Below are 19,155 nucleotides of genomic sequence, written 5' to 3' on the forward strand. Positions count from 1 at the left end.
TGTTATGTAGTTACCTTATGTATATAAGCTGCTACTTTTTCACATAGTGCCGGCCCTTACGCTTGTATCCCGTATTAGGAACGTAGCCTCCAGTATTCAATTGATACGCTAGATTAACATCCGCCAGAGCGTTAGATACTGTACATTTCAATAGCAGTCTTTGAAGTTGAATTCGATAATGTTGACATTACCTTAGTTCAAACACTTCGAGCTAGGTTATGGCGTTAGTGTGGAGATACATGATAAAAGAGTAACGTACCGGTAACTCAAATGGCTCTGAGCACTATGGGACTTAACATATGAGGTCATCAGTCCCCTAGACTTAGAACTACTTAAACCTAACTAACGTAAGGACATCACATACATCCGTGCCCGAGGCAGGATTCGAACCTGCGATCGTAGCAGCAGAGCGGTTTCGGACTGAAGCCCCTAGAACCACTCGGCCACAGCGGCTGGCGTACCGGTAGCGAAAGCATACTCAAATATATACACGGCTCAACACACGTTTGGAATACTATTATAAAATGTAGTCTACTATACTAGAGGTGTCACTGACCTATGCATTTCATGCATTATCCAGTCAGACACCAAATAGTGGACAGTGTTTGCTACTGGAATGCTTTGTGGCCGTTTTTCAGTCGTGTAAACATACGACTGCCGCAGCGGCTCGCTACGAGCAGTCCAGTTTTTGTTCAACACTGCAGTAACATGCCACGTAGATGCATACAACACTTTGACAGAGTCAGGATAGTGGCTTTACTTTCAGCAGGTCACTCACGGCATGATGTTGCCGATTGATTACATTTCAGTCAAAGTGGTGTGTCTGAGGTGTGGAGAAAGTATGGAGAGGCAGGATATGTGATCGATAGACCTCACAGTGATCGTCCTCGTATGTAAACACCAATGCAGGATCGTTTCGTCCAATAGTCGGCTCGCAGGCGCCCACTATCAACTGCTAGAAATACTGGAAATGACTTCTCCCGCGCAACAGGTATTCGTATCACAAAAAAAAAATTGTGCTTAGAAGATTGCATCGTGGTGAAGAGCAATGAGATGATTTGCGCTGAACCAACGTAACCGTTGCAGTCGATGGACCTGGGCTTTTGCACATCAACATTGGACCATTGCAGCATGGAATAATGCCATGTTTGCTGACGAGACCAAGACTGGTTCGTGACCGGAATCTAGACGAGTTAGGAGAAGCGCTTGACGACACCAAGAACACCAACAGATTCAGGAAGCCCATCCATTTGAGGGTGGAAGTGTAATGTTCTTGGCGGGACCTCTCTAATTCCCATCTACGGCAATTTGACTGATGTCCGATACCTCCAAGAAGTCCTACAAATGATTGTAAGTCCCTATAGATGTGAATTCGGTGACAACTTTATCCTAGTCGACGACAATGGAAGACCGCAACGTACTCTAGCAGTGTCTCGGTGCCTTCAAAGATGCAACATCAACCGAATGCATTGGCCACCACAGTAACAAGACACGAATGCAACTGAGCATGCAAGGGACTTGTTTAAGGTGCCCATTGCGCAGTTTCTGAATCCACCTGACTATCTTCAGGACCTCACTGAAGCTGCCATTGATGAGTGGGATCTCATACCCCAAGATAAACTAGATGATCTTATCCAAAGCATGCCTCTGGGAGTGGAAGAACTCACCCGTGCACAGGGAGCATAGGCTCACTACTAAAGAGTGATAATGATCATCATGAGATAAAGATTTTGACTCTTTTTATTTTCAAGACGTACAGTTAGGAGAGAGCCTATTTTGTTTTGTAATTATTTTTTGTAACTAATCAAAATCGATATTGTTTCCAAAAGGTGTTAAGTTTATTTTGTTAATAAGGTACGAGTACTACACAGACTCCAAAGGGTGTACTGTAAGAAGTAACTGTAGTAAATATTATGATGTTCTAAACTTTTGTTGACGTGTGTGTATCTAGATTACAATTAAAGTTAATTGAAACGATTGCTCTGTAATATATGGCGCTGCACAGATTGCATCAAGTTACATGGACAAAGGTTTCATAGACTTACGCAAGGAAAATGCTAGAGAACTATAGGTGTACAGTGTACCTGAAGCAGCAATGAACACATTCTCTTCTCCACCACAGTGAATCATATCTCTTCGTTTGAGTAAGTGTTCATAACTTTTATGGCGTGCATTTCAGAGGCCATGTTCACTGGATATTTTTTCCTGTTTTGGTCCATACTACCTTCTTCTCAAATTTCGGAAGCAAAGAACTGGTAGTAGATAAAATGCGTTTCACAGTGTCTAAAACATGTGCTAATACCTCTTAAGGGCTGTAATTTAGAGCCCATGTCTACTAGACGTTTTTTATCGTTCTCAAAGTCTGCAGAGGAATTTTGATTACCGTGTACAGTTTATATCATATGTTCTAAACAGTGTGAAAACAGGAAAATTGTGGTATTCTGCATATTGCTATAAGAAAACACTAGTCTGCTGGATTCACCTTCCGTTGTTTGATACAAGATCAGATGTGGAACCTATGCGTAGCCGTTGGAGCATCCATACTACTGTGTATCACCGATAATGTACAACACTGAATCGAAGGCTTGAGAGACAACGCCTACTGAATTTCCCCAGGTACGTGCTGAGGTGCACTTAGCAACAGTTTCAAATACTGCAGTGTGCACTGGCTAAGTCTTTTCTTTAACAGTAAGATACTTCCCCTACCCTGAAACACGATTAAATTTCGTCAGTTGTTGATAACAGAATAGCAGCGTGAGTCCTAATTTTTATGTGACTGTGACCTAGTGGATAAGTGCTAATCGGGTTTAGCTGCTTTTGGAGTCTTTTATAATCAGAATACTGCTTCTCAGCAGTTTCAATCACAGTGGACAGGGGTTAATAAATGTCAAGATGTTTTACACTGTATGGGAGGTTATTATGGTTAGACACAGTGTGAGGCAGAAATTACTTTCGTCTTACATTTCTAATTCCGGTTAATCGCAACTCAGCTCATTACTTTACTATTTCGTCACACACTGTAGCAACAGTTTGCAGACACAATCCTCACTACAGTCCAATGTGTGGCTGGCACGATTGACGCGAACGCAGGTTTTCGGCACTCCATAAACTTTTTGACAGCTCGTTGGTAATATTATTGTCACGAATCGGTAAAGTGTGCGGCACTTTCAGCCAAAAAGACATCAAGGGCATACTATCTCCCACGATTACAACCACGATATGCTCATTGAACGACCGCTGAATCCGGACTACAATCACTTAGCGCTCGTAGTATTTGAAAGTCGACTTGGCCTACCATTGACCTGTGTGAGATAAAATGCATTTATCTCTGAGTAAGGTATCGTGGACCCCTTTGGACTCGTTACATCGGTACTGTGTACGAAACGACATGCGACAAATGCATTTGAAAAATGTTGAGTTGTGACTGCATATTACACACCCCACCCTTTTTTTTATTAATTCTCACTGGTTTGGAAGAGTATCGGTAGCGGGTGACACGATGTAGAATATTTTCTTTCACACTCGTTCACAGTACAGCAGCTGCCAGAAAACATTGTGTGGAAGTTAGCAAGAACCGATGTGTGTCCGCGTTTTAGCAGGAAAGTATTTTCTGCTGCTTTCACGAGAAGAGACATGCGTCAGTCAACTGATACCGCTGTTGGTCAGTGCTGGCGCGCCTGCCCGTGTGTCTCGCTTACGTCGCATCAGTGCGTTGCTGTCACACCGGCGTTGTCACTTTGGCATGACTTCGTTTCTTCCACAGAGGTGTGTTGCTACTTTAACATATAAGGACATTATTATTATTATATCATCACAAGTTACAAACCCATGAGTCTGTTTGTCTAACCAGAAGCTAGCAGTTACAGATAAGCAAAAGTTCACCATCATTAACTTTTATGTTCTACTATACGCTTTACAATAACGTCTGTGTCTGCCACTCTACCTACTGCAATGCATATGACTTTGACACTTAAGATGTACACCTACAGTGATTTTGTTCTGTTAATTGGAACGCAGTGAGAGAGGCATGGTAGGGTAATCAGTAATACTGGTCAATGCAATCTCCGCCATGCACTGTACAACAGCTTCCAACGTATTTCTTTTAGAAGCGAGATGTTCATAGATTATGAAGTTCTGTACAAGGAGACGGTAGCGAACTGTGGGGAGACGTGAATATAAATTAATTCAACTGTTATATTGTCATTGGAAACATTAACTACAGTAAAAAATACCTAGCAAAAAACATATGCCATGAGACTCTTTTACGGGAATCTAACTGGAAGTAATGGACAAGCTCCAAGTTGACCACCCATATATAAGACTCAATTGTACTGGTGGAACTTAAAGAATGTTTAGTGGTAAAAGTGCTGAGAATGCTGATGATACAAGCTGTAGTTTGGGAAGCATTTTGCTGCAGTTTGATCGTATCTCGTCAGATACTTTGGTACAGTTTTGGAACATTTTGAAACAATGATTCATGCTGTCACATGTATTGGGGTGACGTGTTAGGCAGTCTCCACAGACCAATGTCATATTTCACATAAATTCCTCAATGACTGAAACATTTTAGATTATCCTGCAACAAGCTTTTGCCACAGATTGATACAATGTGGAAACTCAAGTGGTATTTTTCACAGTCTGTGTAAAGATGTATACACAGAAGCTCCGTTTTGTAACTGCGCATGTTTAAAGGCCAGGAAAACAGTATGTGCTCACTGTTGCCTCTACCCATCACCCCATGCGGTGGTGTAAATTGTAGTGTAGACTCCAAGTAAGACGAATAGCAGTAGAAGCAACAGCCATGTCACCGTCTCAGTGGTAACACTACTAAAACTACTCGATTGTGAGACTACACATAGAGTACGTTTTAAATAAAAGTCGTTTTACAAACAATATTTGTGCGTCTTGCCACTAATAACTCATAACTTTTTTTTGTTCAGCTAGAGTTCAAATGCTGCCATAGAGGTTCTTATTTTAAGGCAAGGCATATATCGGCAGTTATGTATCATATCTACCTGTTTCATTTCTTAACATTCTTAGATCGACTGCAACAATAACGAATAGGGATTTTCTGTCTATTTACCTTATGAAGTCCAAACCCATGCCCCCTATGAAGCTGGACACGGCTTCTATTTATGTGAATCAGCTGACTGTTGTAATTAGGGGACTCTTGAGGTGGGTCGGGTACTTTTCTCTGACCTCCTACATCTACATCAGATCACAGTTAGTCTTCTTGAAGTCCATCGTCTTCCTTCCGTGTTGATAGGTACTGGTTTAACTGATGGTAAAACGGTGTAGAAGGAACACTGACTAAACACCTACCAAACAGAGGCCAGGTAACACAAGCTTGGATGCTGTATCTGTAAATGTGTGAGAAAATATGGGAACTTCGTGATTCTAAGTATTTGTATAGATGGTTTAAAGTTTAATGAATTAGACTTTATTGCCTGTGGAATTAATTTTAACTGGCTGTGAAGTCCACATTTACGGCCCACAACTTTTATCTTGGAAAGGTCATTGTTATGCTATTTTACCACAAATCTTCACATGCAAATCAGATTTTTACAAGTCCCACCCGCATAAATTCCACATTCTATTCGCAAGCTACTCCACGAAGTCGTTCGATGGTATTTATTAAAACAAGTCATAACATTCTGTGAAAGCTCCAAAAACACGCCACGCAGAGTTTTAAAACGATCGGAAATTTTATACGCAAATGACGTCCGAAATAATTCACCAAAAAATCTCAGAATTACATTGAAAGGTTTAAACCTAAAGTCGTTTCCATATTTCGATAAAAGGACAGTCAGAACGAGTGATTTTCTTCATCGTGCCCGAAATTTGGTGTCACGGTTCCACATGCTCTGCTCACTAAAACTGCTCTCGAGCTACTCCTAGAGATACAGAACTGCAGCACAAAGCTCTACGCTAAGCGCGGGCAAAGGTTATAGAGCGTTTAAAATTGGTTTCGAGTTTTCACAGTTCAGTCCGAAGTGTTCACAGTTCATTCCGAAGTGAGTGGAAGAAAGAGTAGTTGCCAGCGTGTTACTGAGCACGTCAGCAGCTGACAATAATGCCAGCTTCCTTGGCAGGCTTGACTGACTACGTGAAATGCGAATCAGGCACGTTGGCCGGTCAACAGTTTTTCTCACTAATAAACTTTGATTCCCGCACGTTTTTAGCTTAATTCGTCAGCTTCATGATGAACTGCTTATCATTTCTTTAATTGTCATAGTTACTGTGATATTTCCGTACTCTGTAAACCACTGCAAGAAAGTTTTAAAGTTTGCAGTGAAAAAGAGCGGTCGCTATGAATTTGCGTTTGGTGCACGTTAGGCCATATGTTGCTGCGTATAAAATGTAGACTACATATTGAATTATTCTTTAAACTTCCAAGGATATCGCTGTCTGTCTCTCATCCCGAGAAAATGAAATGTCTCTAAACCTCTCAATCACAAACCTATATGAAATATTCATGAATCCCTTGTTCTCGTAAATGGTCTGAGGTACTAAAACAACATGTAGGCCTATGATAGCACACAAATATGAGAGTATTTTGCCATATGATTAATGTGCGAATCATTGTTATCTACCAAGATATTCGAGCGATTACATTTTTTTCTTCAGTGAAATAATGCAATTTTGAAGGCTCGTCGATAGCTAATGGAACGAGAATTGATGTGGGTTTTGTGATACTATGATTGAAGTTACACAGTTATTTTTATTCCCCGGAATGGGATTTTTCATGAACAATTGGCCTTTATGGCCCTCTGTTGCTAGTTAATACCACCGTTTCAGGACTTTATAGCAATTTATAATGCATTAGAATATTAATGTAATGAATATTTGTAAACACTCCTATGTTTTGGTGAAAGAAGCAAGTTCCATATAACCCGAAACTGTTTATAGTCCTTCATGAATCCATGTCTCCTCAACTACCTTCTTGGTTTATGGTGTAAGTTTTGCAATGGCTTTTACTGTTAGCATTTCAACCTCACTGAGCGTAAACGTCTAGTTATTTTTCGCCACATTACATTTCGCCTAGGCATATATACTCTCAGGCCGGTTTAAATGACAGCGATGCGGTGGAAGCCTGATTTAAGCTGTCCCTTAGCGTCGGCCAGTTTTTATAATGTTGCTTAAAATCCGTCTTGATTGCAAAAAAATTTTTTATTATTCATATGACCGGTTTCGGTTCATTCAGAAACTGGTTACTCCTGTAACTGAAATATCAGATCTGAAGATGGTTCAGAATGAACCGAAACCGGTCATTTGAATAATAAAAAAATTTTTTGCAATCAAGACGGATTTTAAGCAACATTATAAAATCACTGATTGCTGCTATCCCATAAGACATTATGTCTGTTTTTGCAAAGTCGGTCAGTTTGTCGACCCGGTAGCGTGAAGTTTTTGCCTTGTACAGCGCAACGAGTTCCATTAAGCCTTCTTAATACATACTAGGCTCAACCTTATCCAATAGAACATTTCTTTGCACCCAGAGCAAAATCTCTGCTTTCCTCCACTGCATTGTTATAGTTCTGTACATCACAACGGGGTGGTATGGCGCATTGTCCATTACTATTATGGAATTCGGAGGAATATTTTGCAGCAGAATATTATCCTCACATCTGGTGAACGTGTTCTTGGAGGACCACTATCATGGAATTAGGAGGAATATTTTGCAGCAGAATATTAACCTCACATCTGGTGAACGTGTTCCTGGAGGACCATTTTTATTTAGAATCTTGTGTTCAGACGTACTGCACTTTTATTATAATGTAGCTCTAACACAACACACTTGTTCAAAATACCTAATGACTGCAGATCACGTCAACTACTTTACAACGAGAGCTGATGGAGGTGCAGGCGATACCACATGTTTTTCCACGGTGTGGCAACAGGGGCGCTTTACCAATTGAACTGCTGGCAGTGTGGTGTGAGAACTGGCTCGCCATTTGTGTTACCTCGGCAACGACATCGTGTCCCCTCAGGTGGGACGAACGTCGAAAGTCGCAACTAATTTTAAACGTACTACAAGTCCTATTAGCTGACGATTTGGACATCCAGTCAGAAAAGCTCCAGCCCACAATTGCTCGCTGTAATCCTTAACTCATCCAGTACGATTACAGAAAGTGAAATATGAAAGAACTTTACGATTTATGAAACCAAATATTAATAAAACAAAACGAAGGTTGAATTATCCCCAGAATTAAAAATAATTGATTTAATGCTTAATATTGCTTCTGGCTTGTTTTATACGGCAGCATGCACACTGTAAATACGTCACATGACTCACAATTGCACAAGATTTTCCCACACATACTTTTGCATAGTTTTCAATAAAATTAAATATCCACTGTTCACGTATGTCCTCCATACACTCTCCTACTTTTTCCACAACACGAGCAAAACAAAATAAAATTAAATACAAATTTTGGAATAATTACTTTTTCATCAGCAGAACCACTGTAATGAAAACAAAGATAATATTATATAAATAATTTTTATTAACAGACCTTGTTGTTTATAGTTTCAGATCATGCTATAATCAAATATATTAGAGTCCCTCGCTTCATTTTGCAGTACAAGACAGAGTATTATTGTATTCCAGTAGGCTTTTCCCGGTAGTTGAGTGGTCAGCGCAACAGAATGTAAATCCTAAGGGCTCGGGTTCAATTACCGGATGAGTCGGAGATTTTCTCTACTCAGGGACTGGGTATTGTGTTGTCCTAACTATCATCATTTTCATCCCCGTCGACGCGCAAGTCTCCGAAGTGGCGTCAAATCGAAAGACTTGCTCACGGCGAACGGCCTACCCGACGGGAGGCCCTAGTCACACGACATTTATTTTAGTAGGCTTTTATGTGTCTGAAAGTACTGCATGTAAGAAGGGAGGGTTTAAAAGAACAGCCGTAGTAGCAACACAAGCTCGTATATGTAGTACAAAAAATATCGAATAAAATTTCATAATATCTCTTCAGATTCGCAGAGATTGTGAGTATACATTTCGATCAAACGCCTGGGGCCCTATTCTGTATCGTTCATGCCGATCAGTGTAGTAGTTTTGTCTTGGTAGTGACGTCATTTTCGGTTCTTTATCGAAATATCCTATTCCGTAAGCTTCCGAACGGTCCTCCCACCGATTTTACAACAATTGTACCGATATGTTTTGGATTTCGGTGTGGCCCTGTCGATCGGTGAGCTGTGGTTTACGTACACCTATAATTTGTTATTTTAAACATATTTAGCGGTTTTAGCTTTGGATTTATTGATTGTGTTACTAAATAATCACCAGAGGACGCATCTGGTTGGTAAGTGAGTTCATAATAGACTATTTTCCTTTTTTAGAAATATGGTTAGTTCCACTGTGAATGATTACATAAAAAAAAGTTTTCGATCAATATTCTCTCAAAATACGTGTTATTTTTATGCTAATAAGAGTTTAAAGATCATTAAATATCAAGACATCGGCTCTGCTTATGTATATTACATGAGTGTAAACTGACGTTAGCCGGCCGGGTTGGCCGTGCGGTTCTAGGCGCTGCAGTCTGGAACCACGAGACCGCTACGGTCACAGGTTCGAAACCTGCCTCGGGCATGGATGTGTGGGATGTCCTTAGGTTAGTTAGGGTTAAGTAGTTTTAAGTTCTGGGGGACTGATTACCTCAGAAGTTAAGTCCCATAGTGCTCAGAGCCATTTGAACTGACGTTACTAGTAACTTTGTGTACTTTTTCCCACAAATGGTTTAGTTGGTAATTATTGAAACGTGTTCACAACTTTCAAGTCACAATGGAAAACAATTATTTCAAGCCTGATATTGGAAACCTTCCAAACTATCATGCATTTATGACTTACGGAGCACCGTTTGGCAACGAAGTAAGCCTACGTTCCTCTACACAATAGCAAGAGAATTGAGTTCTATGTATCTGTTGCTTGGCGTGGCTAAGTGGATAGTGCGCGGGAATGCCATCCAAAAAGAGACGCGTTCGTGCATAGGTGGATGAAAAAATTTCTTTTCCTCTTCCTATACACAACACGTTCTGAGACATTGTTATTCGTGTAAGTTAAGATTTTTCTGCAATATTCGTTATCACTTACATGTAAGAACGTACATCCCCAGTAAAAATTTCGTGATTTTTGTGTGTTTAGAAAACGAAATATGAAACTTCTGGAGATGAAATTGCCGTGAGTGAAACAACCTACAGTGACCTTTATATTTTTTTCTTGTCAGAAATAATTCACCTTTTTTCCGAATATGTAGCGATTTCCGAGTTATGGTTAGACAGGAATCGAAGAGCACAAAAAATTACTGGGAATGTAACTAGCAGCGGTCATCTTCATACTGTTGCTTGTCACAACTGTTTATGTGCGATCGAGTCCTCAACAACAGTAGACAGAGATGAAAGACCTCCGCCGTAATATTTTTAGACTGTACCACCATATACGAAGTATTTTCATTCATGAGATGCATATTATAAACTTCAACGAACTGCAGGAGCTCTCGAAAATGCATTTCTTCAATTTTGTTTTTAAGACCCAAATCGTTGACGTAGGGAAGTGGGCTACTTAATCATTTGGATCTCTAGGAGCGAGTTATAACCACATTCTGTTTATCTTCTTATTGGCTGGCTCTAAGCACTACGGGACTTAACTTCTGAGGTCATCAGTCCCCTAGAACTTAGAACTACTTAAACCTAACTAACCTAAGGACATCACACACATCCATGCCCGAGGCAGGATTCGAACCTGCGACCGTAGCGGTATCTTCCTATTCTTTGAAACTCTCAGATTTAATTTTTCAGGTGTTTTTATAGATGTATTAGTACAATGTGGTACTACACACTATTCCTAATTCATTTTCCGAAACTTAAAATCCAAAACACGATGTCAGTATGAATGAGAATAATATGACATAAGGCGGCATTTAAGACAATCTGCAGAATACAGTCACATACGCTATCGTTATTATGCATGCATGGAAACATGCTGTCAGGGAAACTGTAACAATTTCTTTGAATTTCAGCTGAGAATCATAGAAATGGATATTCTGCACCTGATACTGTTAAGGAGGAGGCAAGAGCGATGAAGGCGGGCACGTCAGGTCGATGGAATGCGACGTCATGCGTTATGGCAACGTAAACACAATTTTCGGTACTTGGAAAAATAGTGCGCCTGTGTTTTCTGCTGGCCGCTTAGTGTTCGTGGCGCTGTGCGCGCTGCAGTGCGCATGCGCGGATCTGCGGCTAGTTGCTTTTGATTGGCTTGCACGACGCGAACCGACAACAGCGCTTCGGTTCTCTAGACCAGAACGGTATCGCTACCGAAATGCATACTGAATAATGCAGGGGCTCTGATTCGAGTACTAAACCGTTCGGAGCCCTTGAGTACCGAAACGATTGGCACAATGGAGGAAAGATACAGAACAGGCACCGAGGCAGGATCACTCACCAAGCACTCCGCATCAGCTGTGTGGGAATGAGAGCAAGAAACCCGACCCTCCCTCCTGGATACAGAACGAATCACATTCTAAGATCACGTACCTTGTTGCAAGGAACGATAACTTTAAATTATCTGTTACATTACTCAACAACTATGAGCCTATAATTACTTTAAAGTACATCTGAGGTTCATATAACATCATCATTATTGTGGGAGACATTTTGAACTAAACACAAAATAAATTAATCATGCATTTTTAATCAATCATCATTACCAAAATGATTGTCGATGAATGATATATTTATGAAAGATTACATTTTTAACAGTGTCATATCAGTATTCTAACATCAAGGTATTTATAGACTTTTACTAGAATTATTTTTTGTCCCACAGTAAAGCCATTTTTAGCTCCTTTTCAAGAAAAATTAACGAAGGTTTAGAAAACCAAGTACTTCTGAATTTTTTTTTAAATTCTGCAAATCTGAACTTTTTTTTCAGACTTCCCGTTACAAACATACTCTCGTACTGAAATGTATCAAATTAAATCGTCAATTTTACTTACAGGCATTATAGTGGGTGTTCTTCCCTATTGTGACACTCATGCTCTTTAAAAAAACATGTACCCCTAAAACAAGCAACGTGGCCGTCTGTGTAAATTTAATAACAATACTGGATCTATTCTGGGAAGAGACAATGTGGAAAGCGACATTCTTCTTACTATAAGAATCACATGCTGTAGAAAGGTGACTATCCAAAAACCTCTCGACATTGAGCGTTTATGAAAACTTTACAACATTATATCACATAATTTATGAAGAGACACTGCATCTAAATCAACTAATTATAACTATGCACCCTGTAAGGAAGAAATATTATACACTTTCTTCTGATCATATACAGGGTGAAATTAATAAAACCGACAAACTCCAGGGGCGGATTCCTGACAGGAAATGGAGGAAGAAAGGTTCTGTGAACATGTGTCGCGAAATACATTGATGCCATGGTAGGTGATGCTGACGAATGTAAGTTCCTCTGACAATCTGCCGTATATCCCTTGCGCTCTGCAGACTGTAATTAACTCAGCATACTGTAAGAAGCGGAATGGTCCGGTATTCATGTCGGGATAAAGCCGCCATGGTGTTTGTGTACGGCCAAGCAGATGGAAACATTCGAGAGGCAGCACGGCTATACCAAAAGAAGCAGCCTCACACACACCAACCACATCACACAACTTTTGAAGCCCCTTTCCAGCGTTTCTGTGATCAAGGGTCCTTTCAGATAGACGAAAGTACAGGGAGGCGGCGGACTGCGCATACACCGCATCTGGGGGAACACGTACTACAGGATACTGAGACTAACTCTAGTACAAGCTCAAGTGGCAAGTGGTCCACCCACATGATGGGTTGGAATTGGTTAGTAGAAGCAAGACACGCAATTATTGTTTATAAAACTACTTTTTTAAAAACATACGCTATTTGTAGTCTCAAAGTCCAGTAGTTTTACCACTGCTACCACTGGGACGGTGACATGGCTGCTGTTTCTTCTCCTATTCGTTTTGGGATTTATGTGGCAAGGTTCCTTATGTTCTTCTGACTAAAATGTCCCCCAAGCGACTTCTCGGGACTCAGAATTTGCAAGAAGCCTTCCATTGTACAAACTTCCAGAAATATCTCAGTTTACCCACTGAGTTCGTGAAAGATGGTGAAAGAGGAGTACAGTATGACTGGACGTGATTTTCCATCCGAATTTTTGCATAGATTAAGGCAACCCTCTCTTCGACTATCTTAGTCCGTGGTCCCGTAGCATTCTTTCTACCTGTTTTGCGGAAAAGCTCTCAATGTTTATGCCTCTTGAGGAAGCAGTTCCAGCTCCGACGGCTTCAAAAAAATGGTTCAAATGGCTCTGAGCACTATGGGACTTAACATCAGTGATCATCAGTCCCCTAGAACTTAGAACTACTTAAACCTAACTAACCTAAGGACATCACACACATCCATGCCCGAGGCAGGATTCGAACCTGCGACCGTAGCGGTCATGCGGTTCCAGACTGAAGCGTCTTTAACCGCACGGCCACACCGGGCGGCTCCGACGGCTTCTCTGCAAAGTGCAATTTCACTTCCTGTGATTCTAAGTGATGAAGCGGGAAGATATACTATTCGGTAAAACGTTCAGAATTGATGCCATTATGTTGTATTTCTTTACTGAACACCATAAACTGATAATATCGACACAGTTACTTACGATTAACTAAGAACTAACATTTTCTTGAGAGCATGATCTTCGACAGAAAGAGATCGGAAAGCACCCTATCGGCGACTAGCGACTATGGCGGGCAGCCTGTACCTTGTACTTACACTCGGGATGTTTCTTAGCCATTCGTACATTCTCCTTAGGTTAAACATTATTCATTTACGCATTAAGGTGATCGATTCGTTGTAATAGTGTGGGAAAATACTTAAGTTGTGTAGGCTTTTCCTCATATCTGTATTGGAAAAAGCGACTTTTGTTAGCATTTATTGAGCAAGAGAACTTGCTTCAGGCCAGAATAAGTTTTAATTAATTTCTCACGGAACTGCTACCTGTTGTTATATAGCTGGCCGTACGTTGTGTGATTTTACATGTTATATTATACAAATTCTGTATCCATTTTCAGTTTCATTACTAGTAATTTTTTTCGAGAATTTTACTAAAGAATAAAATAACAAAATTACAAATGGATATAAACATGTATATATACTTGTTGCTAATGACCACCTACAACCTGTTACGAAATTGAACAAAATTACAGAAATTACCGAGAAGTGGACTTGTAACTTGGTCTTGATGTGGACTTTGCTCATGCGATGCCGTCGGAGTGAGGAGGGCGACTGCTGTCTAGGGCGGTGGAATGCTTGGTGATAGTGGCAGGGAGAGGGGGTGGGGGGGAGCGGCGGTCGTCGAACCTCCAACTGCGGACAGCTACTCGGGCGCCGCGGTTCATGGTTGCGGTCGACACCGACAGGGCTGTTGCTGCCATACGGGATCGGCACGCTCGGTGAGTAGGTCTCGCGGATTACCGGCGACTGTAACACTTAAAGACGCGGCTCGCCTCTGTGGATGGCCCACAGAAAAATTCAGTAGGACAGAATGACATTTTCACTCTGCAGCGGAGTATGCGCTGATATGAAACTTCCTGGCAGATTAAAACTGTGTGCCGGACCGAGACTCGAACTCGGGACCTTTGCCTTTCGCGGGCAAGTGCTCTACCCATGCACGACCCACGCCCCGTCCTCACAGCTTTACTTCTGCCAGTACCTCGTCTCCTACCTTCCAAACTTAACAGAAGCTCTCCCGCGAATCTTGCAGTCTCGCTCCGGCACACAGTTTTAATCTGCCAGGAAGTTTCATATCAGGGCACACTCCGCTGCAGAGTGAAAATCTCATTCTGGAAACATCCCCCAGGCTGTGGCTAAGCCATGCCTCCGCAATATCCTTTCTTTCAGGAGTGCTAGTTCTGCAAGGTTCGCAGGAGAGCTTCTGTTAAGTTTGGAAGGTAGGAGACGAGGTTCTGGCAGAAGTAAAGCTGTGAAGACGGGGCGTGAGACGTGCTTGGGTAGCTCAGTTGGTAGACCACTTGCCCGCGAAAGGCAAAGGTCCCGAGTTCGAGTCTCGGTCCGGCACACAGTTTTAATCTGCCAGGAAGTTTCATAAGAGTAGGACAGTCATTATTAACATAAATGCCCTACGAAAGGGCTTTGTCCAACAAAGAGAGATAATCAGGCCATCCTATGTGACTGTAGTTTAGAGAAACGTATAATCATCTACAATTCTCAACAGAAATTGCAAAATAACCCATGTGCCTGACATGCAGAACTTTTAAGGGGGGACGCTGATGGAATTGACCAAAATGGTCAATTTTCGATTTATTTTTTATTTGTTAGTACACCTCATGGACAATAAGTTCCCAGAGTTTCAATTTTGAAATCGTATCCGAAGTGCCTGAAAATTAATTAAAAGTGTGACGCGGCCTCCCTGCCACGCCCACGTTTTGAAGCATCACTTCAATACCAGCTCTGTGAACAACGATTCTGTGTATTACTTTCAACCAAACGTGTGCGGGATGCATCCAGAAGGCCGTGATACATACTCTTTGGTTTTATAGATCGTCTTTCGCCGATCCTGCACATCTGAAGAAGTGTGTTCATGGCAAAACCCAAAATCCAAATGAGTCTCTGAATTCACACATATGGAAACGATGCCCTAAAAACACATCTGAATCTGCTACAGTTGTCAGAATTACAGTTTATGATGCAGTTATTGTATTAGAAGGAATGGGCTTCAAGATAGGAAATTTTACTCAAGACTTCCTGAGAAAAAATAGATTTACAGCGCGTCTCTGCAGCTGAAAAGTCAGTTGAACACCTGGTAAAGCAAAAAAGACAGACAACAAGAAACCAGGAGAAAAGCCTTGCAGGGAAAAATTACCCAGAGTACAAATGTGGTGTCTTCTGAAGAAGTAACATAAGGAAAAAAGTTAGGTGGAACTTTAAATTTCGTTTTCTGAAAAGTTTGTTTTTTAAAGCTTGTATACCTTTTTCCTCAGATTCTATGAATGCTAGAATTATTAAATTTTGTACACATATTTCTGTAAACCTGATAAACGTTGTCTGAAGAGCAAATTTTGAAATTCTGATTGCAAGCTGACATATGGGACAAAGTGCTTGGAATTTTGCATGAATTTAAAATTGTACTTGTGGAATTATAATTAAAAAAATATGAAAATTATCCCATTTGACCTATCCCAAAACCCTCATGCGAGAAGGTTAAAACATACAAAGAGATGAAACACAGAAATTTTTGTAGCAATATCTTGAGAACTTTCTGAGAAAAAGGAACATACATTATTTTTTGACAATAAAACTTCAGATTTCATTCAAAAAAAGTTTAATATACATGATCAAAGGATTTTATATGTAAATGTGTTACTTTCATGTAAAGCGTGGTACAACATTTCATTGCCATATCTCCAAAACTGTGGATTTGGCGCATTTTTGAAATAGTGTGTTATTTCATCGACGTTGCCCCTTAATATTAAGATACAAAATTCTTCGATACACAATTACCTTCTATAGTGACTCTGCATGACCCTATGCCAAGACTCAAAATTTGATCATTTAAAAAGAACATCAGTGCAATAATACAAACCACTATTCTCTATATCTTAACATAAAGAAGGGCCATACCTTAAGTGTGCCTAGGTATTAACCATGATATTCGCCCGATGGCGGATGCTCGAGTATTGATTGAGGTCGTGGCTTAAAATATTCATAGTAGCTACTGGTGTACAAGATCCATACACCCGCCGGCCGCGGTGGTCTAGCGGTTCTGGCGCTGCAGTCCGGAACCGCGGGACTGCTACGGTCGCAGGTTCGAATCCTGCCTTGGGCATGGGTGTGTGTGATGTCCTTAGGTTAGTTAGATTTAAGTAGTTCTAAGTTCTAGGGGACTTATGACCTAAGATGTTGAGTCCCATAGTGCTCAGAGCCATTTGAACCATTTAGCCATCCATACACCAAGGCAAACATGTGTTAGAGCTAGAGGGTCAGTCATAGCACTTGGTGCACGTAATCTTGGTCTTTCCAATCAATTATATCCGCAACTGTGTGTTCAAGAGTGATTTGTCCATGTTCTTTAGCTAAGAAGCTGTTAACTGAGCCTAATTGTCGGGTAACTCTGGCAATCTGTCTATATGTGGTAACACAGTAGATACTTCAGGCAAAAAGGCTAAGACTAGCGTTGAGGAAGTAGGTTAAATGAGCAGAAAGTTTAACAGTGCGCATAACTATGTCGCAAGAAGAAATATTGTACACTAGTGCACTGTTAGCTATGACGACCGGGTAGGTCTGTAGAGTAATAGTACATCAGAGTTGATTCGCATATGGAATAAACCAGTGTCACTGGCGACAATAAGTGAAAATAAATGTTAGCAAGCGTTTGCAAGAATAGCTCAGCGGATAATTAGTTAGGGCTAAGTTTTGTAGCAAACCTAGCTGAATAATAGCATGCAATGTAGTAGTATGTACTGGGGTTGCGTAGGTGTTATCTCCAATTCCATCTTCATCTACATCCCCTTCTATTTCCCTCAATACTCCCCTCAAGAACATCGCCCTTGTATAGACCCTCTTGTATACACTCCTTCCACCTTTCTGCTTTCCCTTCCTTGCTTAGAACTGGATTTCCATCTGAGCTCTTGATATTCATACAAGTGGCTCTGATTTCTCCAAAGGTCTCTTTAATTTTCCTGTAGGCAGTATCTATCTTGCCCCTAGTGAGATAAGCCTCAACATCCTTACATTTGTCCTCTAGCCATCGCTGCTTAGCCATGTTGCATTTCCTGTCGAACTCAGTTTTGAGACGTTTGTATTCCTTTTTGCCTGATTCATTTACTGTATTTTTATATTTTCTCCTTTTATCGATTAAATTCAGTATCTCTTCTGTTACCCAAGGATTTTTATTAGCCCTCGTCTTTTTACCTAGTTGAACGTCTGTTGCCTTTACTATTTCATCTCTCAAAGCTACCCATTCTTCATCTACTGTACTTCTTTCCCCTATTCTTGCCAAACTTTCCCTAATGATCTCCCTGAAACTCTGTACAACCCCTGGTTTAGTCAGTTTATCCAGGTCCCATCTCCTTAAATTACCACCTTTTTGCCGTTTCTTCAGTTTTAATCTACAGTTCATATCCAATATATTGCGGTGAGAGTCCACATCTGCGCCTGGAAATGTCTTACAATTTAAAACCTGGTTCCTAAATCTCTGTCTTACCATTATATAATCTATCTGATACCTTCTAGTATCTCCAGGATTCTTCAAAATAAATAAATAAATAAATAAATAAAATAAAAAAATTGTTCAAATGGCTCTGAGCACTTTGGGACATAACATCTGAGGTCATCAGTTCCCTAGAACTTAGAACTACTTAAATCTAACTAACCTAAGGACATCACACACATCCATGCCAGAGGCAGGATTCGAACCTGCGACCGTAGCGGTCGCGCGGTTCCAGACTGAAGCACCTAGAACCGCTTGGCCACAGCGGCCGGCTCCAGGATTCTTCCATGTATACAACCTTCTTTTATGATTCTTGAACCAAGTGTTAGCTATGATTAAGTTATGCTCTGATTAGCCTTCGGAAGACGTAAGTACAAGCATTTCATTCCATCCATTACTTAAGGTGTGCGCATGCACAAGGGGAATTGGTAAATCATTGACTTAGTCACAGCCGGCCGCGGTGGCCGTGCAGTTCTAGGCGCTCCAGTCCGGAGCCGCGCTGCTGCTACGGTCGCAGGTTCGAATCCTGCCTCGGGCATGGCTGTGTGTGATGTCCTTAGGTTAGTTAGTTTTAAGTAGTTCTAAGTTCTAGGGGACTAATGACCACAGCAGTTGAGTCCCATAGTGCTCAGAGCCATTTGAACCATTTGACTTAGTCACAGCAGTGGAACTGACAAAGTTGTAGGGAAGATATCCCTAATAGTGTTATTTATATGTGAACAAATAAGTCTTGAAACACACTACCTACTTTTATCAAATCAAGTTCGCTCGTATTCAGCAACACCTATCTGCATTAAGACAGTTCCTTTGACTAATTGTCAGTATACACCTGACCCAAAATTCACTTAAGTCTATGCCCAGGCTCAGGGGGAGGGGAAAACTGTCACTCTTAACGTAACAAAATT

The sequence above is a fragment of the Schistocerca cancellata genome, chromosome 4 (assembly GCF_023864275.1).
Source record: "Schistocerca cancellata isolate TAMUIC-IGC-003103 chromosome 4, iqSchCanc2.1, whole genome shotgun sequence".
In the NCBI taxonomy this organism is placed as follows: Eukaryota; Metazoa; Arthropoda; class Insecta; order Orthoptera; family Acrididae; genus Schistocerca; species Schistocerca cancellata.